This window comes from Rhinichthys klamathensis, unplaced genomic scaffold (assembly GCF_029890125.1).
Source record: "Rhinichthys klamathensis goyatoka isolate OS25496 unplaced genomic scaffold, OSU_Roscu_1.1 h1tg000176l_1, whole genome shotgun sequence".
Lineage (NCBI taxonomy): Eukaryota > Metazoa > Chordata > Actinopteri > Cypriniformes > Leuciscidae > Rhinichthys > Rhinichthys klamathensis.
The window spans coordinates 3,972,501-3,986,811 of NW_026606705.1; the positions used below are offsets into that span (position 1 = coordinate 3,972,501).

Consider the following 14,311-nt stretch of genomic DNA (forward strand, 5'->3'; position numbering starts at 1 on the left):
AAAAACGCTAGTACATATGGGCGTATGCCAAATCGATTGACCTGATGCCTGATAGGTTACAAGTTACTGGTGCCCTCCTTATGAGAACAAAATCCACATTCGATCAAAGTCGGAAGCTATTGCAGATGCTCGATGGTGTTTTAAAAGGAGTTTTGAGCAGGACCTCTCTGGAACACAGGCCTCCACCACCCGGAACAAAACATGAACATTCCATGCACGCGCCACAGCAAACTTGAGCTGATGTAAACTCTCACATAACACCCGCTGTCTTCTTTGCACACGAGGCAACTGAGCAATCATACCCCTAGACCAACGAGCCAACACACACACATCCTTCCTGCTGCTGCCTGGCCGCAAACATTTCCGTTTGCAAGGCTTAAAGCACAAAGGTTTAATTAAATGTACAACTAAACGGTAGCCAGTGCAAAGTTGCCGACACAGAGGAAATACGGTCTCTTTGCTTTGTGGGCATTGGAAACCACGCTGCAGCACTTTCACACATGCTGTGGGATGGACACCTTCTCACCACATCGTCGAGGGGAATTAGCTCAAATGGTAGAGCGCTCGCTTAGCATGCGAGAGGTAGCGGGATCGATGCCCGCATTCTCCACGCGGTGTACTGTCCTTTTACGCTCACTTCAAAGGGATGTTCAGTTTCACCGCCACATCAGCAGTTGCGCATCAGCTCTGTTTTTTCCCGCCCTTCCCCAAAACAAGTTAAAAAGTTTCCACCGAGATTTGAACTTGGATCGCTGGATTCAAAGCCCAGAGTGCTAACCATTGCACCATGGAACCACCACATGCTGGTCTCTGGTCGTCTGAGAGGCAGATAGCGATGAGGCTAGGTGGAATCAGAAAAGTTTTTTTCGGACGAGGTCCTGCGCACATTCCTGGCAAAAGCAGGTCCCACCGAGATTTGAACTCGGATCGCTGGATTCAGAGTCCAGAGTGCTAACCATTACACCATGGAACCTTGGCGTGGGTAGCCTTTTCCCACCGAGCAGCAGAGGTGTTTAGTCATTCAGCCCAGAAGCGCGACAGCAAAGAGCACGTGAAGCCTTTTCTTTTTAAGCCCATGTTTCCCCGATCTCGACTGGCTTTTAGAGTGCCAGTTTCACCGCCACATCAGCAGTTGCGCATCAGCTCTGTTTTTTCCCGCCCTTCCGCAAAACAAGCTAAAAAGGTTCCACCGAGATTTGAACTCGGATCGCTGGACTCAAAACCAAGAGTGCTAACCATTACACCATGGAACCACCACACGCTGGTCTCTGGCCGTCTGAGAGGCAGATAGCGATGAGGCTAGGTGGAATCAGGTTAACAGGAGATGACGTTTGGTCACTGGAGACCCTCGACCAAAAACACAGGAACCAGGTTGCTCTGCCGAAACCCGGGATCGAACCAGGGACCTTTAGATTTTCAGTCTAACGCTCTCCCAACTGAGCTATTTCGGCCAGGTCTACTGGCAAATGGTTTGTCCAGCAGGGATTTCTGGGAGACCGCCCGTCACTTTCGAGGTGAGCAGAGCTGAGGGTCCCAGAGAGCAAAAGTGTGGCCAGTACGGGGATCGAACCCACGACCTTGGCGTTATTAGCACCACGCTCTAACCAACTGAGCTAACCGGCCCCGCTCTGACTCCTTTTATCCCCAATTTCCCAGGAATATCCTAGTTGCCCTAGTCAGCTTGAAGAGATTAAAAGCAAAGCCTGAGAACGGGCTCGTCCGGGATTTGAACCCGGGACCTCTCGCACCCTAAGCGAGAATCATACCCCTAGACCAACGAGCCAACACACACATGTCCTTCCTGCTGCTGCCTGGCCGAAAACATTTCCGTTTCCCAGGCTTAAAGCACAAAGGTTTAATTAAATGTACAACTAAACGGTAGCCAGTGCAAAGTTGCCGACACAGAGGAAATACGGTCTCTTTGCTTTGTGAGAACTTGACCTACAAAAAACGCTAGTACATATGGGCGTATGCCAAATCGATTGACCTGATGCCTGATAGGTTACAAGTTACTGGTGCCCTCCTTATGAGAACAAAATCCACATTCGATCAAAGTCGGAAGCTATTGCAGATGCTCGATGGTGTTTTAAAAGGAGTTTTGAGCAGGACCTCTCTGGAACACAGGCCTCCACCACCCGGAACAAAACATGAACATTCCATGCACGCGCCACAGCAAACTTGAGCTGATGTAAACTCTCACATAACACCCGCTGTCTTCTTTGCACACGAGGCAACTGAGCAATCATACCCCTAGACCAACGAGCCAACACACACACATCCTTCCTGCTGCTGCCTGGCCGCAAACATTTCCGTTTGCAAGGCTTAAAGCACAAAGGTTTAATTAAATGTACAACTAAACGGTAGCCAGTGCAAAGTTGCCGACACAGAGGAAATACGGTCTCTTTGCTTTGTGGGCATTGGAAACCACGCTGCAGCACTTTCACACATGCTGTGGGATGGACACCTTCTCACCACATCGTCGAGGGGAATTAGCTCAAATGGTAGAGCGCTCGCTTAGCATGCGAGAGCTAGCGGGATCGATGCCTGCATTCTCCACGCGGTGTACTGCCCTTTTACGCTCACTTCAAAGGGATGTTCAGTTTCACCGCCACATCAGCAGTTGCGCATCAGCTCTGTTTTTTCCCGCCCTTCCGCAAAACAAGTTAAAAAGTTTCCACCGAGATTTGAACTTGGATCGCTGGATTCAAAGCCCAGAGTGCTAACCATTGCACCATGGAACCACCACACGCTGGTCTCTGGTCGTCTGAGAGGCAGATAGCGATGAGGCTAGGTGGAATCAGAAAAGTTTTTTTCGGACGAGGTCCTGCGCACATTCCTGGCAAAAGCAGGTCCCACCGAGATTTGAACTCGAATCGCTGGATTCAGAGTCCAGAGTGCTAACCATTACACCATGGAACCTTGGCGTGGGTAGCCTTTTCCCACCGAGCAGCAGAGGTGTTTAGTCATTCAGCCCAGAAGCGCGACAGCAAAGAGCACGTGAAGCCTTTTCTTTTTAAGCCCATGTTTCCCCGATCTCGACTGGCTTTTAGAGTGCCAGTTTCACCGCCACATCAGCAGTTGCGCATCAGCTCTGTTTTTTCCCGCCCTTCCGCAAAACAAGCTAAAAAGGTTCCACCGAGATTTGAACTCGGATCGCTGGATTCAAAGCCCAGAGTGCTAACCATTACACCATGGAACCACCACACGCTGGTCTCTGGCCGTCTGAGAGGCAGATAGTGATGAGGCTAGGTGGAATCAGGTTAACAGGAGATGACGTTTGCTCACTGGAGACCCTCGACCAAAAACACAGGTACCAGGTTGCTCTGCCGAAACCCGGGATCGAACCAGGGACCTTTAGATCTTCAGTCTAACGCTCTCCCAACTGAGCTATTTCGGCCAGGTCTACTGGCAAATGGTTTGTCCAGCAGGGATTTCTGGGAGACCGCCCGTCACTTTCGAGGTGAGCAGAGCTGAGGGTCCCAGAGAGCAAAAGTGTGGCCAGTACGGGGATCGAACCCACGACCTTGGCGTTATTAGCACCACGCTCTAACCAACTGAGCTAACCGGCCCCGATCTGACTCCTTTTATCCCCAATTTCCCAGGAATATCCTAGTTGCCCTAGTCAGCTTGAAGAGATTAAAAGCAAAGCCTGAGAACGGGCTCGTCCGGGATTTGAACCCGGGACCTCTCGCACCCTAAGCGAGAATCATACCCCTAGACCAACGAGCCAACACACACACATCCTTCCTGCTGCTGCCTGGCCGCAAACATTTCCGTTTGCAAGGCTTAAAGCACAAAGGTTTAATTAAATGTACAACTAAACGGTAGCCAGTGCAAAGTTGCCGACACAGAGGAAATACGGTCTCTTTGCTTTGTGGGCATTGGAAACCACGCTGCAGCACTTTCACACATGCTGTGGGATGGACACCTTCTCACCACATCGTCGAGGGGAATTAGCTCAAATGGTAGAGCGCTCGCTTAGCATGCGAGAGCTAGCGGGATCGATGCCTGCATTCTCCACGCGGTGTACTGCCCTTTTACGCTCACTTCAAAGGGATGTTCAGTTTCACCGCCACATCAGCAGTTGCGCATCAGCTCTGTTTTTTCCCGCCCTTCCGCAAAACAAGTTAAAAAGTTTCCACCGAGATTTGAACTTGGATCGCTGGATTCAAAGCCCAGAGTGCTAACCATTGCACCATGGAACCACCACACGCTGGTCTCTGGTCGTCTGAGAGGCAGATAGCGATGAGGCTAGGTGGAATCAGAAAAGTTTTTTTCGGACGAGGTCCTGCGCACATTCCTGGCAAAAGCAGGTCCCACCGAGATTTGAACTCGAATCGCTGGATTCAGAGTCCAGAGTGCTAACCATTACACCATGGAACCTTGGCGTGGGTAGCCTTTTCCCACCGAGCAGCAGAGGTGTTTAGTCATTCAGCCCAGAAGCGCGACAGCAAAGAGCACGTGAAGCCTTTTCTTTTTAAGCCCATGTTTCCCCGATCTCGACTGGCTTTTAGAGTGCCAGTTTCACCGCCACATCAGCAGTTGCGCATCAGCTCTGTTTTTTCCCGCCCTTCCGCAAAACAAGCTAAAAAGGTTCCACCGAGATTTGAACTCGGATCGCTGGATTCAAAGCCCAGAGTGCTAACCATTACACCATGGAACCACCACACGCTGGTCTCTGGCCGTCTGAGAGGCAGATAGTGATGAGGCTAGGTGGAATCAGGTTAACAGGAGATGACGTTTGCTCACTGGAGACCCTCGACCAAAAACACAGGAACCAGGTTGCTCTGCCGAAACCCGGGATCGAACCAGGGACCTTTAGATCTTCAGTCTAACGCTCTCCCAACTGAGCTATTTCGGCCAGGTCTACTGGCAAATGGTTTGTCCAGCAGGGATTTCTGGGAGACCGCCCGTCACTTTCGAGGTGAGCAGAGCTGAGGGTCCCAGAGAGCAAAAGTGTGGCCAGTACGGGGATCGAACCCACGACCTTGGCGTTATTAGCACCACGCTCTAACCAACTGAGCTAACCGGCCCCGCTCTGACTCCTTTTATCCCCAATTTCCCAGGAATATCCTAGTTGCCCTAGTCAGCTTGAAGAGATTAAAAGCAAAGCCTGAGAACGGGCTCGTCCGGGATTTGAACCCGGGACCTCTCGCACCCTAAGCGAGAATCATACCCCTAGACCAACGAGCCAACACACACATGTCCTTCCTGCTGCTGCCTGGCCGAAAACATTTCCGTTTTCCAGGCTTAAAGCACAAAGGTTTAATTAAATGTACAACTAAACGGTAGCCAGTGCAAAGTTGCCGACACAGAAGAAATACGGTCTCTTTGCTTTGTGAGAACTTGACCTACAAAAAACGCTAGTACATATGGGCGTATGCCAAATCGATTGACCTGATGCCTGATAGGTTACAAGTTACTGGTGCCCTCCTTATGAGAACAAAATCCACATTCGATCAAAGTCGGAAGCTATTGCAGATGCTCGATGGTGTTTTAAAAGGAGTTTTGAGCAGGACCACTCTGGAACACAGGCCTCCACCACCCGGAACAAAACATGAACATTCCATGCACGCGCCACAGCAAACTTGAGCTGATGTAAACTCTCACATAACACCCGCTGTCTTCTTTGCACACGAGGCAACTGAGCAATCATACCCCTAGACCAACGAGCCAACACACACACATCCTTCCTGCTGCTGCCTGGCCGCAAACATTTCCGTTTGCAAGGCTTAAAGCACAAAGGTTTAATTAAATGTACAACTAAACGGTAGCCAGTGCAAAGTTGCCGACACAGAGGAAATACGGTCTCTTTGCTTTTTGGGCATTGGAAACCACGCTGCAGCACTTTCACACATGCTGTGGGATGGACACCTTCTCACCACATCGTCGAGGGGAATTAGCTCAAATGGTAGAGCGCTCGCTTAGCATGCGAGAGGTAGCGGGATCGATGCCCGCATTCTCCACGCGGTGTACTGCCCTTTTACGCTCACTTCAAAGGGATGTTCAGTTTCACCGCCACATCAGCAGTTGCGCATCAGCTCTGTTTTTTCCCGCCCTTCCCCAAAACAAGTTAAAAAGTTTCCACCGAGATTTGAACTTGGATCGCTGGATTCAAAGCCCAGAGTGCTAACCATTGCACCATGGAACCACCACATGCTGGTCTCTGGTCGTCTGAGAGGCAGATAGCGATGAGGCTAGGTGGAATCAGAAAAGTTTTTTTCGGACGAGGTCCTGCGCACATTCCTGGCAAAAGCAGGTCCCACCGAGATTTGAACTCGGATCGCTGGATTCAGAGTCCAGAGTGCTAACCATTACACCATGGAACCTTGGCGTGGGTAGCCTTTTCCCACCGAGCAGCAGAGGTGTTTAGTCATTCAGCCCAGAAGCGCGACAGCAAAGAGCACGTGAAGCCTTTTCTTTTTAAGCCCATGTTTCCCCGATCTCGACTGGCTTTTAGAGTGCCAGTTTCACCGCCACATCAGCAGTTGCGCATCAGCTCTGTTTTTTCCCGCCCTTCCGCAAAACAAGCTAAAAAGGTTCCACCGAGATTTGAACTCGGATCGCTGGACTCAAAGCCCAGAGTGCTAACCATTACACCATGGAACCACCACACGCTGGTCTCTGGCCGTCTGAGAGGCAGATAGCGATGAGGCTAGGTGGAATCAGGTTAACAGGAGATGACGTTTGCTCACTGGAGACCCTCGACCAAAAACACAGGAACCAGGTTGCTCTGCCGAAACCCGGGATCGAACCAGGGACCTTTAGATCTTCAGTCTAACGCTCTCCCAACTGAGCTATTTCGGCCAGGTCTACTGGCAAATGGTTTGTCCAGCAGGGATTTCTGGGAGACCGCCCGTCACTTTCGAGGTGAGCAGAGCTGAGGGTCCCAGAGAGCAAAAGTGTGGCCAGTACGGGGATCGAACCCACGACCTTGGCGTTATTAGCACCACGCTCTAACCAACTGAGCTAACCGGCCCCGCTCTGACTCCTTTTATCCCCAATTTCCCAGGAATATCCTAGTTGCCCTAGTCAGCTTGAAGAGATTAAAAGCAAAGCCTGAGAACGGGCTCGTCCGGGATTTGAACCCGGGACCTCTCGCACCCTAAGCGAGAATCATACCCCTAGACCAACGAGCCAACACACACATGTCCTTCCTGCTGCTGCCTGGCCGAAAACATTTCCGTTTCCCAGGCTTAAAGCACAAAGGTTTAATTAAATGTACAACTAAACGGTAGCCAGTGCAAAGTTGCCGACACAGAGGAAATACGGTCTCTTTGCTTTGTGAGAACTTGACCTACAAAAAACGCTAGTACATATGGGCGTATGCCAAATCGATTGACCTGATGCCTGATAGGTTACAAGTTACTGGTGCCCTCCTTATGAGAACAAAATCCACATTCGATCAAAGTCGGAAGCTATTGCAGATGCTCGATGGTGTTTTAAAAGGAGTTTTGAGCAGGACCTCTCTGGAACACAGGCCTCCACCACCCGGAACAAAACATGAACATTCCATGCACGCGCCACAGCAAACTTGAGCTGATGTAAACTCTCACATAACACCCGCTGTCTTCTTTGCACACGAGGCAACTGAGCAATCATACCCCTAGACCAACGAGCCAACACACACACATCCTTCCTGCTGCTGCCTGGCCGCAAACATTTCCGTTTGCAAGGCTTAAAGCACAAAGGTTTAATTAAATGTACAACTAAACGGTAGCCAGTGCAAAGTTGCCGACACAGAGGAAATACGGTCTCTTTGCTTTGTGGGCATTGGAAACCACGCTGCAGCACTTTCACACATGCTGTGGGATGGACACCTTCTCACCACATCGTCGAGGGGAATTAGCTCAAATGGTAGAGCGCTCGCTTAGCATGCGAGAGCTAGCGGGATCGATGCCTGCATTCTCCACGCGGTGTACTGCCCTTTTACGCTCACTTCAAAGGGATGTTCAGTTTCACCGCCACATCAGCAGTTGCGCATCAGCTCTGTTTTTTCCCGCCCTTCCGCAAAACAAGTTAAAAAGTTTCCACCGAGATTTGAACTTGGATCGCTGGATTCAAAGCCCAGAGTGCTAACCATTGCACCATGGAACCACCACACGCTGGTCTCTGGTCGTCTGAGAGGCAGATAGCGATGAGGCTAGGTGGAATCAGAAAAGTTTTTTTCGGACGAGGTCCTGCGCACATTCCTGGCAAAAGCAGGTCCCACCGAGATTTGAACTCGGATCGCTGGATTCAGAGTCCAGAGTGCTAACCATTACACCATGGAACCTTGGCGTGGGTAGCCTTTTCCCACCGAGCAGCAGAGGTGTTTAGTCATTCAGCCCAGAAGCGCGACAGCAAAGAGCACGTGAAGCCTTTTCTTTTTAAGCCCATGTTTCCCCGATCTCGACTGGCTTTTAGAGTGCCAGTTTCACCGCCACATCAGCAGTTGCGCATCAGCTCTGTTTTTTCCCGCCCTTCCGCAAAACAAGCTAAAAAGGTTCCACCGAGATTTGAACTCGGATCGCTGGATTCAAAGCCCAGAGTGCTAACCATTACACCATGGAACCACCACACGCTGGTCTCTGGGCGTCTGAGAGGCAGATAGTGATGAGGCTAGGTGGAATCAGGTTAACAGGAGATGACGTTTGCTCACTGGAGACCCTCGACCAAAAACACAGGAACCAGGTTGCTCTGCCGAAACCCGGGATCGAACCAGGGACCTTTAGATCTTCAGTCTAACGCTCTCCCAACTGAGCTATTTCGGCCAGGTCTACCGGCAAATGGTTTGTCCAGCAGGGATTTCTGGGAGACCGCCCGTCACTTTCGAGGTGAGCAGAGCTGAGGGTCCCAGAGAGCAAAAGTGTGGCCAGTACGGGGATCGAACCCACGACCTTGGCGTTATTAGCACCACGCTCTAACCAACTGAGCTAACCGGCCCTGCTCTGACTCCTTTTATCCCCAATTTCCCAGGAATATCCTAGTTGCCCTAGTCAGCTTGAAGAGATTAAAAGCAAAGCCTGAGAACGGGCTCGTCCGGGATTTGAACCCGGGACCTCTCGCACCCTAAGCGAGAATCATACCCCTAGACCAACGAGCCAACACACACATGTCCTTCCTGCTGCTGCCTGGCCGAAAACATTTCCGTTTGCCAGGCTTAAAGCACAAAGGTTTAATTAAATGTACAACTAAACGGTAGCCAGTGCAAAGTTGCCGACACAGAGGAAATACGGTCTCTTTGCTTTGTGAGAACTTGACCTACAAAAAACGCTAGTACATATGGGCGTATGCCAAATCGATTGACCTGATGCCTGATAGGTTACAAGTTACTGGTGCCCTCCTTATGAGAACAAAATCCACATTCGATCAAAGTCGGAAGCTATTGCAGATGCTCGATGGTGTTTTAAAAGGAGTTTTGAGCAGGACCACTCTGGAACACAGGCCTCCACCACCCGGAACAAAACATGAACATTCCATGCACGCGCCACAGCAAACTTGGCAGAAGCAGGTCCCGCTGAGATTTGAACTCGGATCGCTGGATTCAGAGTAGATACGCTAATGGATACGCCCAACGTGGGGCTCAAACCCACGACCCTGAGATTAAGAGTCTCATGCTCTACCGACTGAGCTAGCCGGGCAGCCGCTGTGAGCTGCTTGGGGCTGGTCGCGGTTTTTATCCGTGCCTAAATTACGCCCGTCATCCGGAGCCTCACATTTCGCACAGGCTTGGCATAGCGTCTCGCGGGTAAAGTCAGGGTTAAGCCTAGAGCCAGGCTCAGAGTGTACTTTTTTTGTTTAAGCCATATATGTTGTTGGGGGATACAATTTCACCCAGTAGAGCAGGCCAGTAATATGCACAATCACAACCCGGAGCTAAAGTTCCGTTTCGGGTCTGTCAAACCGGAACTTGACCTACAAAAAACGCTAGTACATATGGGCGTATGCCAAATCGATTGACCTGATGCCTGATAGGTTACAAGTTACTGGTGCCCTCCTTATGAGAACAAAATCCACATTCGATCAAAGTCGGAAGCTATTGCAGATGCTCGATGGTGTTTTAAAAGGAGTTTTGAGCAGGACCTCTCTGGAACACAGGCCTCCACCACCCGGAACAAAACATGAACATTCCATGCACGCGCCACAGCAAACTTGAGCTGATGTAAACTCTCACATAACACCCGCTGTCTTCTTTGCACACGAGGCAACTGAGCAATCATACCCCTAGACCAACGAGCCAACACACACACATCCTTCCTGCTGCTGCCTGGCCGCAAACATTTCCGTTTGCAAGGCTTAAAGCACAAAGGTTTAATTAAATGTACAACTAAACGGTAGCCAGTGCAAAGTTGCCGACACAGAGGAAATACGGTCTCTTTGCTTTGTGGGCATTGGAAACCACGCTGCAGCACTTTCACACATGCTGTGGGATGGACACCTTCTCACCACATCGTCGAGGGGAATTAGCTCAAATGGTAGAGCGCTCGCTTAGCATGCGAGAGCTAGCGGGATCGATGCCTGCATTCTCCACGCGGTGTACTGCCCTTTTACGCTCACTTCAAAGGGATGTTCAGTTTCACCGCCACATCAGCAGTTGCGCATCAGCTCTGTTTTTCCCGCCCTTCCGCAAAACAAGTTAAAAAGTTTCCACCTAGATTTGAACTTGGATCGCTGGATTCAAAGCCCAGAGTGCTAACCATTGCACCATGGAACCACCACACGCTGGTCTCTGGTCGTCTGAGAGGCAGATAGCGATGAGGCTAGGTGGAATCAGAAAAGTTTTTTTCGGACGAGGTCCTGCGCACATTCCTGGCAAAAGCAGGTCCCACCGAGATTTGAACTCGGATCGCTGGATTCAGAGTCCAGAGTGCTAACCATTACACCATGGAACCTTGGCGTGGGTAGCCTTTTCCCACCGAGCAGCAGAGGTGTTTAGTCATTCAGCCCAGAAGCGCGACAGCAAAGAGCACGTGAAGCCTTTTCTTTTTAAGCCCATGTTTCCCCGATCTCGACTGGCTTTTAGAGTGCCAGTTTCACCGCCACATCAGCAGTTGCGCATCAGCTCTGTTTTTTCCCGCCCTTCCGCAAAACAAGCTAAAAAGGTTCCACCGAGATTTGAACTCGGATCGCTGGATTCAAAGCCCAGAGTGCTAACCATTACACCATGGAACCACCACACGCTGGTCTCTGGCCGTCTGAGAGGCAGATAGTGATGAGGCTAGGTGGAATCAGGTTAACAGGAGATGACGTTTGCTCACTGGAGACCCTCGACCAAAAACACAGGAACCAGGTTGCTCTGCCGAAACCCGGGATCGAACCAGGGACCTTTAGATCTTCAGTCTAACGCTCTCCCAACTGAGCTATTTCGGCCAGGTCTACTGGCAAATGGTTTGTCCAGCAGGGATTTCTGGGAGACCGCCCGTCACTTTCGAGGTGAGCAGAGCTGAGGGTCCCAGAGAGCAAAAGTGTGGCCAGTACGGGGATCGAACCCACGACCTTGGCGTTATTAGCACCACGCTCTAACCAACTGAGCTAACCTGCCCCGCTCTGACTCCTTTTATCCCCAATTTCCCAGGAATATCCTAGTTGCCCTAGTCAGCTTGAAGAGATTAAAAGCAAAGCCTGAGAACAGGCTCGTCCGGGATTTGAACCCGGGACCTCTCTCACCCTAAGCGAGAATCATACCCCTAGACCAACGAGCCAACACACACATGTCCTACCTGCTGCTGCCTGGCCGAAAACATTTCCGTTTGCCAGGCTTAAAGCACAAAGGTTTAATTAAATGTACAACTAAACGGTAGCCAGTGCAAAGTTGCCGACACAGAGGAAATACGGTCTCTTTGCTTTGTGAGAACTTGACCTACAAAAAACGCTAGTACATATGGGCGTATGCCAAATCGATTGACCTGATGCCTGATAGGTTACAAGTTACTGGTGCCCTCCTTATGAGAACAAAATCCACATTCGATCAAAGTCGGAAGCTATTGCAGATGCTCGATGGTGTTTTAAAAGGAGTTTTGAGCAGGACCACTCTGGAACACAGGCCTCCACCACCCGGAACAAAACATAAACATTCCATGCACGCGCCACAGCAAACTTGGCAGAAGCAGGTCCCGCCGAGATTTGAACTCGGATCGCTGGATTCAGAGTAGATACGCTAATAGATACGCCCAACGTGGGGCTCGAACCCACGACCCTGAGATTAAGAGTCTCATGCTCTACCGACTGAGCTAGCCGGGCAGCCGCTGTGAGCTGCTTGGGGCTGGTCGCGGTTTTTATCCGTGCCTAAATTGCGCCCGTCATCCGGAGCCTCACATTTCGCACAGGCTTGGCATAGCGTCTCGCGGGTAAAGTCAGGGTTAAGCCTAGAGCCAGGCTCAGAGTGTACTTTGTTTGTTTAAGCCATATATGTTGTTGGGGGATACAATTTCACCCAGTAGAGCAGGCCAGTAATATGCACAATCACAACCCGGAGCTAAAGTTCCGTTTCGGGTCTGTCAAACCGGAACTTGACCTACAAAAAACGCTAGTACATATGGGCGTATGCCAAATCGATTGACCTGATGCCTGATAGGTTACAAGTTACTGGTGCCCTCCTTATGAGAACAAAATCCACATTCGATCAAAGTCGGAAGCTATTGCAGATGCTCGATGGTGTTTTAAAAGGAGTTTTGAGCAGGACCTCTCTGGAACACAGGCCTCCACCACCCGGAACAAAACATGAACATTACATGCACGCGCCACAGCAAACTTGAGCTGATGTAAACTCTCACATAACACCCGCTGTCTTCTTTGCACACGAGGCAACTGAGCAATCATACCCCTAGACCAACGAGCCAACACACACACATCCTTCCTGCTGCTGCCTGGCCGCAAACATTTCCGTTTGCAAGGCTTAAAGCACAAAGGTTTAATTAAATGTACAACTAAACGGTAGCCAGTGCAAAGTTGCCGACACAGAGGAAATACGGTCTCTTTGCTTTGTGGGCATTGGAAACCACGCTGCAGCACTTTCACACATGCTGTGGGATGGACACCTTCTCACCACATCGTCGAGGGGAATTAGCTCAAATGGTAGAGCGCTCGCTTAGCATGCGAGAGGTAGCGGGATCGATGCCCGCATTCTCCACGTGGTGTACTGCCCTTTTACGCTCACTTCAAAGGGATGTTCAGTTTCACCGCCACATCAGCAGTTGCGCATCAGCTCTGTTTTTTCCCGCCCTTCCGCAAAACAAGCTAAAAAGGTTCCACCGAGATTTGAACTCGGATCGCTGGATTCAAAGCCCAGAGTGCTAACCATTACACCATGGAACCACCACACGCTGGTCTCTGGCCGTCTGAGAGGCAGATAGTGATGAGGCTAGGTGGAATCAGGTTAACAGGAGATGACGTTTGCTCACTGGAGACCCTCGACCAAAAACACAGGAACCAGGTTGCTCTGCCGAAACCCGGGATCGAACCAGGGACCTTTAGATCTTCAGTCTAACGCTCTCCCAACTGAGCTATTTCGGCCAGGTCTACCGGCAAATGGTTTGTCCAGCAGGGATTTCTGGGAGACCGCCCGTCACTTTCGAGGTGAGCAGAGCTGAGGGTCCCAGAGAGCAAAAGTGTGGCCAGGACGGGGATCGAACCCACGACCTTGGCGTTATTAGCACCACGCTCTAACCAACTGAGCTAACCGGCCCCGCTCTGACTCCTTTTATCCCCAATTTCCCAGGAATATCCTAGTTGCCCTAGTCAGCTTGAAGAGATTAAAAGCAAAGCCTGAGAACGGGCTCGTCCGGGATTTGAACCCGGGACCTCTCGCACCCTAAGCGAGAATCATACCCCTAGACCAACGAGCCAACACACACATGTCCTTCCTGCTGCTGCCTGGCCGAAAACATTTCCGTTTGCCAGGCTTAAAGCACAAAGGTTTAATTAAATGTACAACTAAACGGTAGCCAGTGCAAAGTTGCCGACACAGAGGAAATACGGTCTCTTTGCTTTGTGAGAACTTGACCTACAAAAAACGCTAGTACATATGGGCGTATGCCAAATCGATTGACCTGATGCCTGATAGGTTACAAGTTACTGGTGCCCTCCTTATGAGAACAAAATCCACATTCGATCAAAGTCGGAAGCTATTGCAGATGCTCGATGGTGTTTTAAAAGGAGTTTTGAGCAGGACCACTCTGGAACACAGGCCTCCACCACCCGGAACAAAACATGAACATTCCATGCACGCGCCACAGCAAACTTGGCAGAAGCAGGTCCCGCCGAGATTTGAACTCGGATCGCTGGATTCAGAGTAGATACGCTAATGGATACGCCCAACGTGGGGCTCAAA

At 50.6% G+C, this 14,311-nt stretch overlaps 1 protein-coding gene and 36 non-coding genes across 37 annotated transcripts in view; 3 read left to right on the forward strand and 34 right to left on the reverse strand.

Moving 5' to 3' along the window:
• Positions 1–14,311, reverse strand: part of LOC130092588 (uncharacterized) — a 309,454-nt gene that overhangs the window by 230,462 nt on the left and 64,681 nt on the right. The gene's annotated exons all lie outside the window — the stretch shown is intronic.
• On the forward strand, positions 538–610 carry trnaa-agc (transfer RNA alanine (anticodon AGC)). Its single transcript has one exon. It is a non-coding gene; the product is annotated as a tRNA-Ala (tRNA).
• Positions 902–973, reverse strand: trnaq-cug (transfer RNA glutamine (anticodon CUG)). The gene has a single exon. It is a non-coding gene; the product is annotated as a tRNA-Gln (tRNA).
• Positions 1,379–1,451, reverse strand: trnaf-gaa (transfer RNA phenylalanine (anticodon GAA)). The gene has a single exon. It is a non-coding gene; the product is annotated as a tRNA-Phe (tRNA).
• On the reverse strand, positions 1,550–1,623 carry trnai-aau (transfer RNA isoleucine (anticodon AAU)). The gene has a single exon. It is a non-coding gene; the product is annotated as a tRNA-Ile (tRNA).
• Positions 1,712–1,783, reverse strand: trnap-agg (transfer RNA proline (anticodon AGG)). Its single transcript has one exon. It is a non-coding gene; the product is annotated as a tRNA-Pro (tRNA).
• trnaq-cug (transfer RNA glutamine (anticodon CUG)) lies at positions 2,848–2,919 on the reverse strand. The gene has a single exon. It is a non-coding gene; the product is annotated as a tRNA-Gln (tRNA).
• Positions 3,128–3,199, reverse strand: trnaq-uug (transfer RNA glutamine (anticodon UUG)). Its single transcript has one exon. It is a non-coding gene; the product is annotated as a tRNA-Gln (tRNA).
• trnaf-gaa (transfer RNA phenylalanine (anticodon GAA)) lies at positions 3,325–3,397 on the reverse strand. The gene has a single exon. It is a non-coding gene; the product is annotated as a tRNA-Phe (tRNA).
• trnai-aau (transfer RNA isoleucine (anticodon AAU)) lies at positions 3,496–3,569 on the reverse strand. The gene has a single exon. It is a non-coding gene; the product is annotated as a tRNA-Ile (tRNA).
• trnap-agg (transfer RNA proline (anticodon AGG)) lies at positions 3,658–3,729 on the reverse strand. Its single transcript has one exon. It is a non-coding gene; the product is annotated as a tRNA-Pro (tRNA).
• Positions 4,312–4,383, reverse strand: trnaq-cug (transfer RNA glutamine (anticodon CUG)). Its single transcript has one exon. It is a non-coding gene; the product is annotated as a tRNA-Gln (tRNA).
• trnaq-uug (transfer RNA glutamine (anticodon UUG)) lies at positions 4,592–4,663 on the reverse strand. Its single transcript has one exon. It is a non-coding gene; the product is annotated as a tRNA-Gln (tRNA).
• Positions 4,789–4,861, reverse strand: trnaf-gaa (transfer RNA phenylalanine (anticodon GAA)). Its single transcript has one exon. It is a non-coding gene; the product is annotated as a tRNA-Phe (tRNA).
• On the reverse strand, positions 4,960–5,033 carry trnai-aau (transfer RNA isoleucine (anticodon AAU)). Its single transcript has one exon. It is a non-coding gene; the product is annotated as a tRNA-Ile (tRNA).
• Positions 5,122–5,193, reverse strand: trnap-agg (transfer RNA proline (anticodon AGG)). The gene has a single exon. It is a non-coding gene; the product is annotated as a tRNA-Pro (tRNA).
• On the forward strand, positions 5,894–5,966 carry trnaa-agc (transfer RNA alanine (anticodon AGC)). Its single transcript has one exon. It is a non-coding gene; the product is annotated as a tRNA-Ala (tRNA).
• Positions 6,258–6,329, reverse strand: trnaq-cug (transfer RNA glutamine (anticodon CUG)). The gene has a single exon. It is a non-coding gene; the product is annotated as a tRNA-Gln (tRNA).
• On the reverse strand, positions 6,538–6,609 carry trnaq-uug (transfer RNA glutamine (anticodon UUG)). The gene has a single exon. It is a non-coding gene; the product is annotated as a tRNA-Gln (tRNA).
• trnaf-gaa (transfer RNA phenylalanine (anticodon GAA)) lies at positions 6,735–6,807 on the reverse strand. Its single transcript has one exon. It is a non-coding gene; the product is annotated as a tRNA-Phe (tRNA).
• trnai-aau (transfer RNA isoleucine (anticodon AAU)) lies at positions 6,906–6,979 on the reverse strand. The gene has a single exon. It is a non-coding gene; the product is annotated as a tRNA-Ile (tRNA).
• trnap-agg (transfer RNA proline (anticodon AGG)) lies at positions 7,068–7,139 on the reverse strand. Its single transcript has one exon. It is a non-coding gene; the product is annotated as a tRNA-Pro (tRNA).
• On the reverse strand, positions 8,204–8,275 carry trnaq-cug (transfer RNA glutamine (anticodon CUG)). The gene has a single exon. It is a non-coding gene; the product is annotated as a tRNA-Gln (tRNA).
• Positions 8,484–8,555, reverse strand: trnaq-uug (transfer RNA glutamine (anticodon UUG)). Its single transcript has one exon. It is a non-coding gene; the product is annotated as a tRNA-Gln (tRNA).
• trnaf-gaa (transfer RNA phenylalanine (anticodon GAA)) lies at positions 8,681–8,753 on the reverse strand. The gene has a single exon. It is a non-coding gene; the product is annotated as a tRNA-Phe (tRNA).
• trnai-aau (transfer RNA isoleucine (anticodon AAU)) lies at positions 8,852–8,925 on the reverse strand. The gene has a single exon. It is a non-coding gene; the product is annotated as a tRNA-Ile (tRNA).
• On the reverse strand, positions 9,014–9,085 carry trnap-agg (transfer RNA proline (anticodon AGG)). The gene has a single exon. It is a non-coding gene; the product is annotated as a tRNA-Pro (tRNA).
• On the reverse strand, positions 10,803–10,874 carry trnaq-cug (transfer RNA glutamine (anticodon CUG)). Its single transcript has one exon. It is a non-coding gene; the product is annotated as a tRNA-Gln (tRNA).
• trnaq-uug (transfer RNA glutamine (anticodon UUG)) lies at positions 11,083–11,154 on the reverse strand. Its single transcript has one exon. It is a non-coding gene; the product is annotated as a tRNA-Gln (tRNA).
• On the reverse strand, positions 11,280–11,352 carry trnaf-gaa (transfer RNA phenylalanine (anticodon GAA)). Its single transcript has one exon. It is a non-coding gene; the product is annotated as a tRNA-Phe (tRNA).
• Positions 11,451–11,524, reverse strand: trnai-aau (transfer RNA isoleucine (anticodon AAU)). Its single transcript has one exon. It is a non-coding gene; the product is annotated as a tRNA-Ile (tRNA).
• On the reverse strand, positions 12,150–12,222 carry trnak-cuu (transfer RNA lysine (anticodon CUU)). The gene has a single exon. It is a non-coding gene; the product is annotated as a tRNA-Lys (tRNA).
• Positions 13,039–13,111, forward strand: trnaa-agc (transfer RNA alanine (anticodon AGC)). The gene has a single exon. It is a non-coding gene; the product is annotated as a tRNA-Ala (tRNA).
• trnaq-uug (transfer RNA glutamine (anticodon UUG)) lies at positions 13,225–13,296 on the reverse strand. The gene has a single exon. It is a non-coding gene; the product is annotated as a tRNA-Gln (tRNA).
• trnaf-gaa (transfer RNA phenylalanine (anticodon GAA)) lies at positions 13,422–13,494 on the reverse strand. Its single transcript has one exon. It is a non-coding gene; the product is annotated as a tRNA-Phe (tRNA).
• Positions 13,593–13,666, reverse strand: trnai-aau (transfer RNA isoleucine (anticodon AAU)). Its single transcript has one exon. It is a non-coding gene; the product is annotated as a tRNA-Ile (tRNA).
• Positions 13,755–13,826, reverse strand: trnap-agg (transfer RNA proline (anticodon AGG)). The gene has a single exon. It is a non-coding gene; the product is annotated as a tRNA-Pro (tRNA).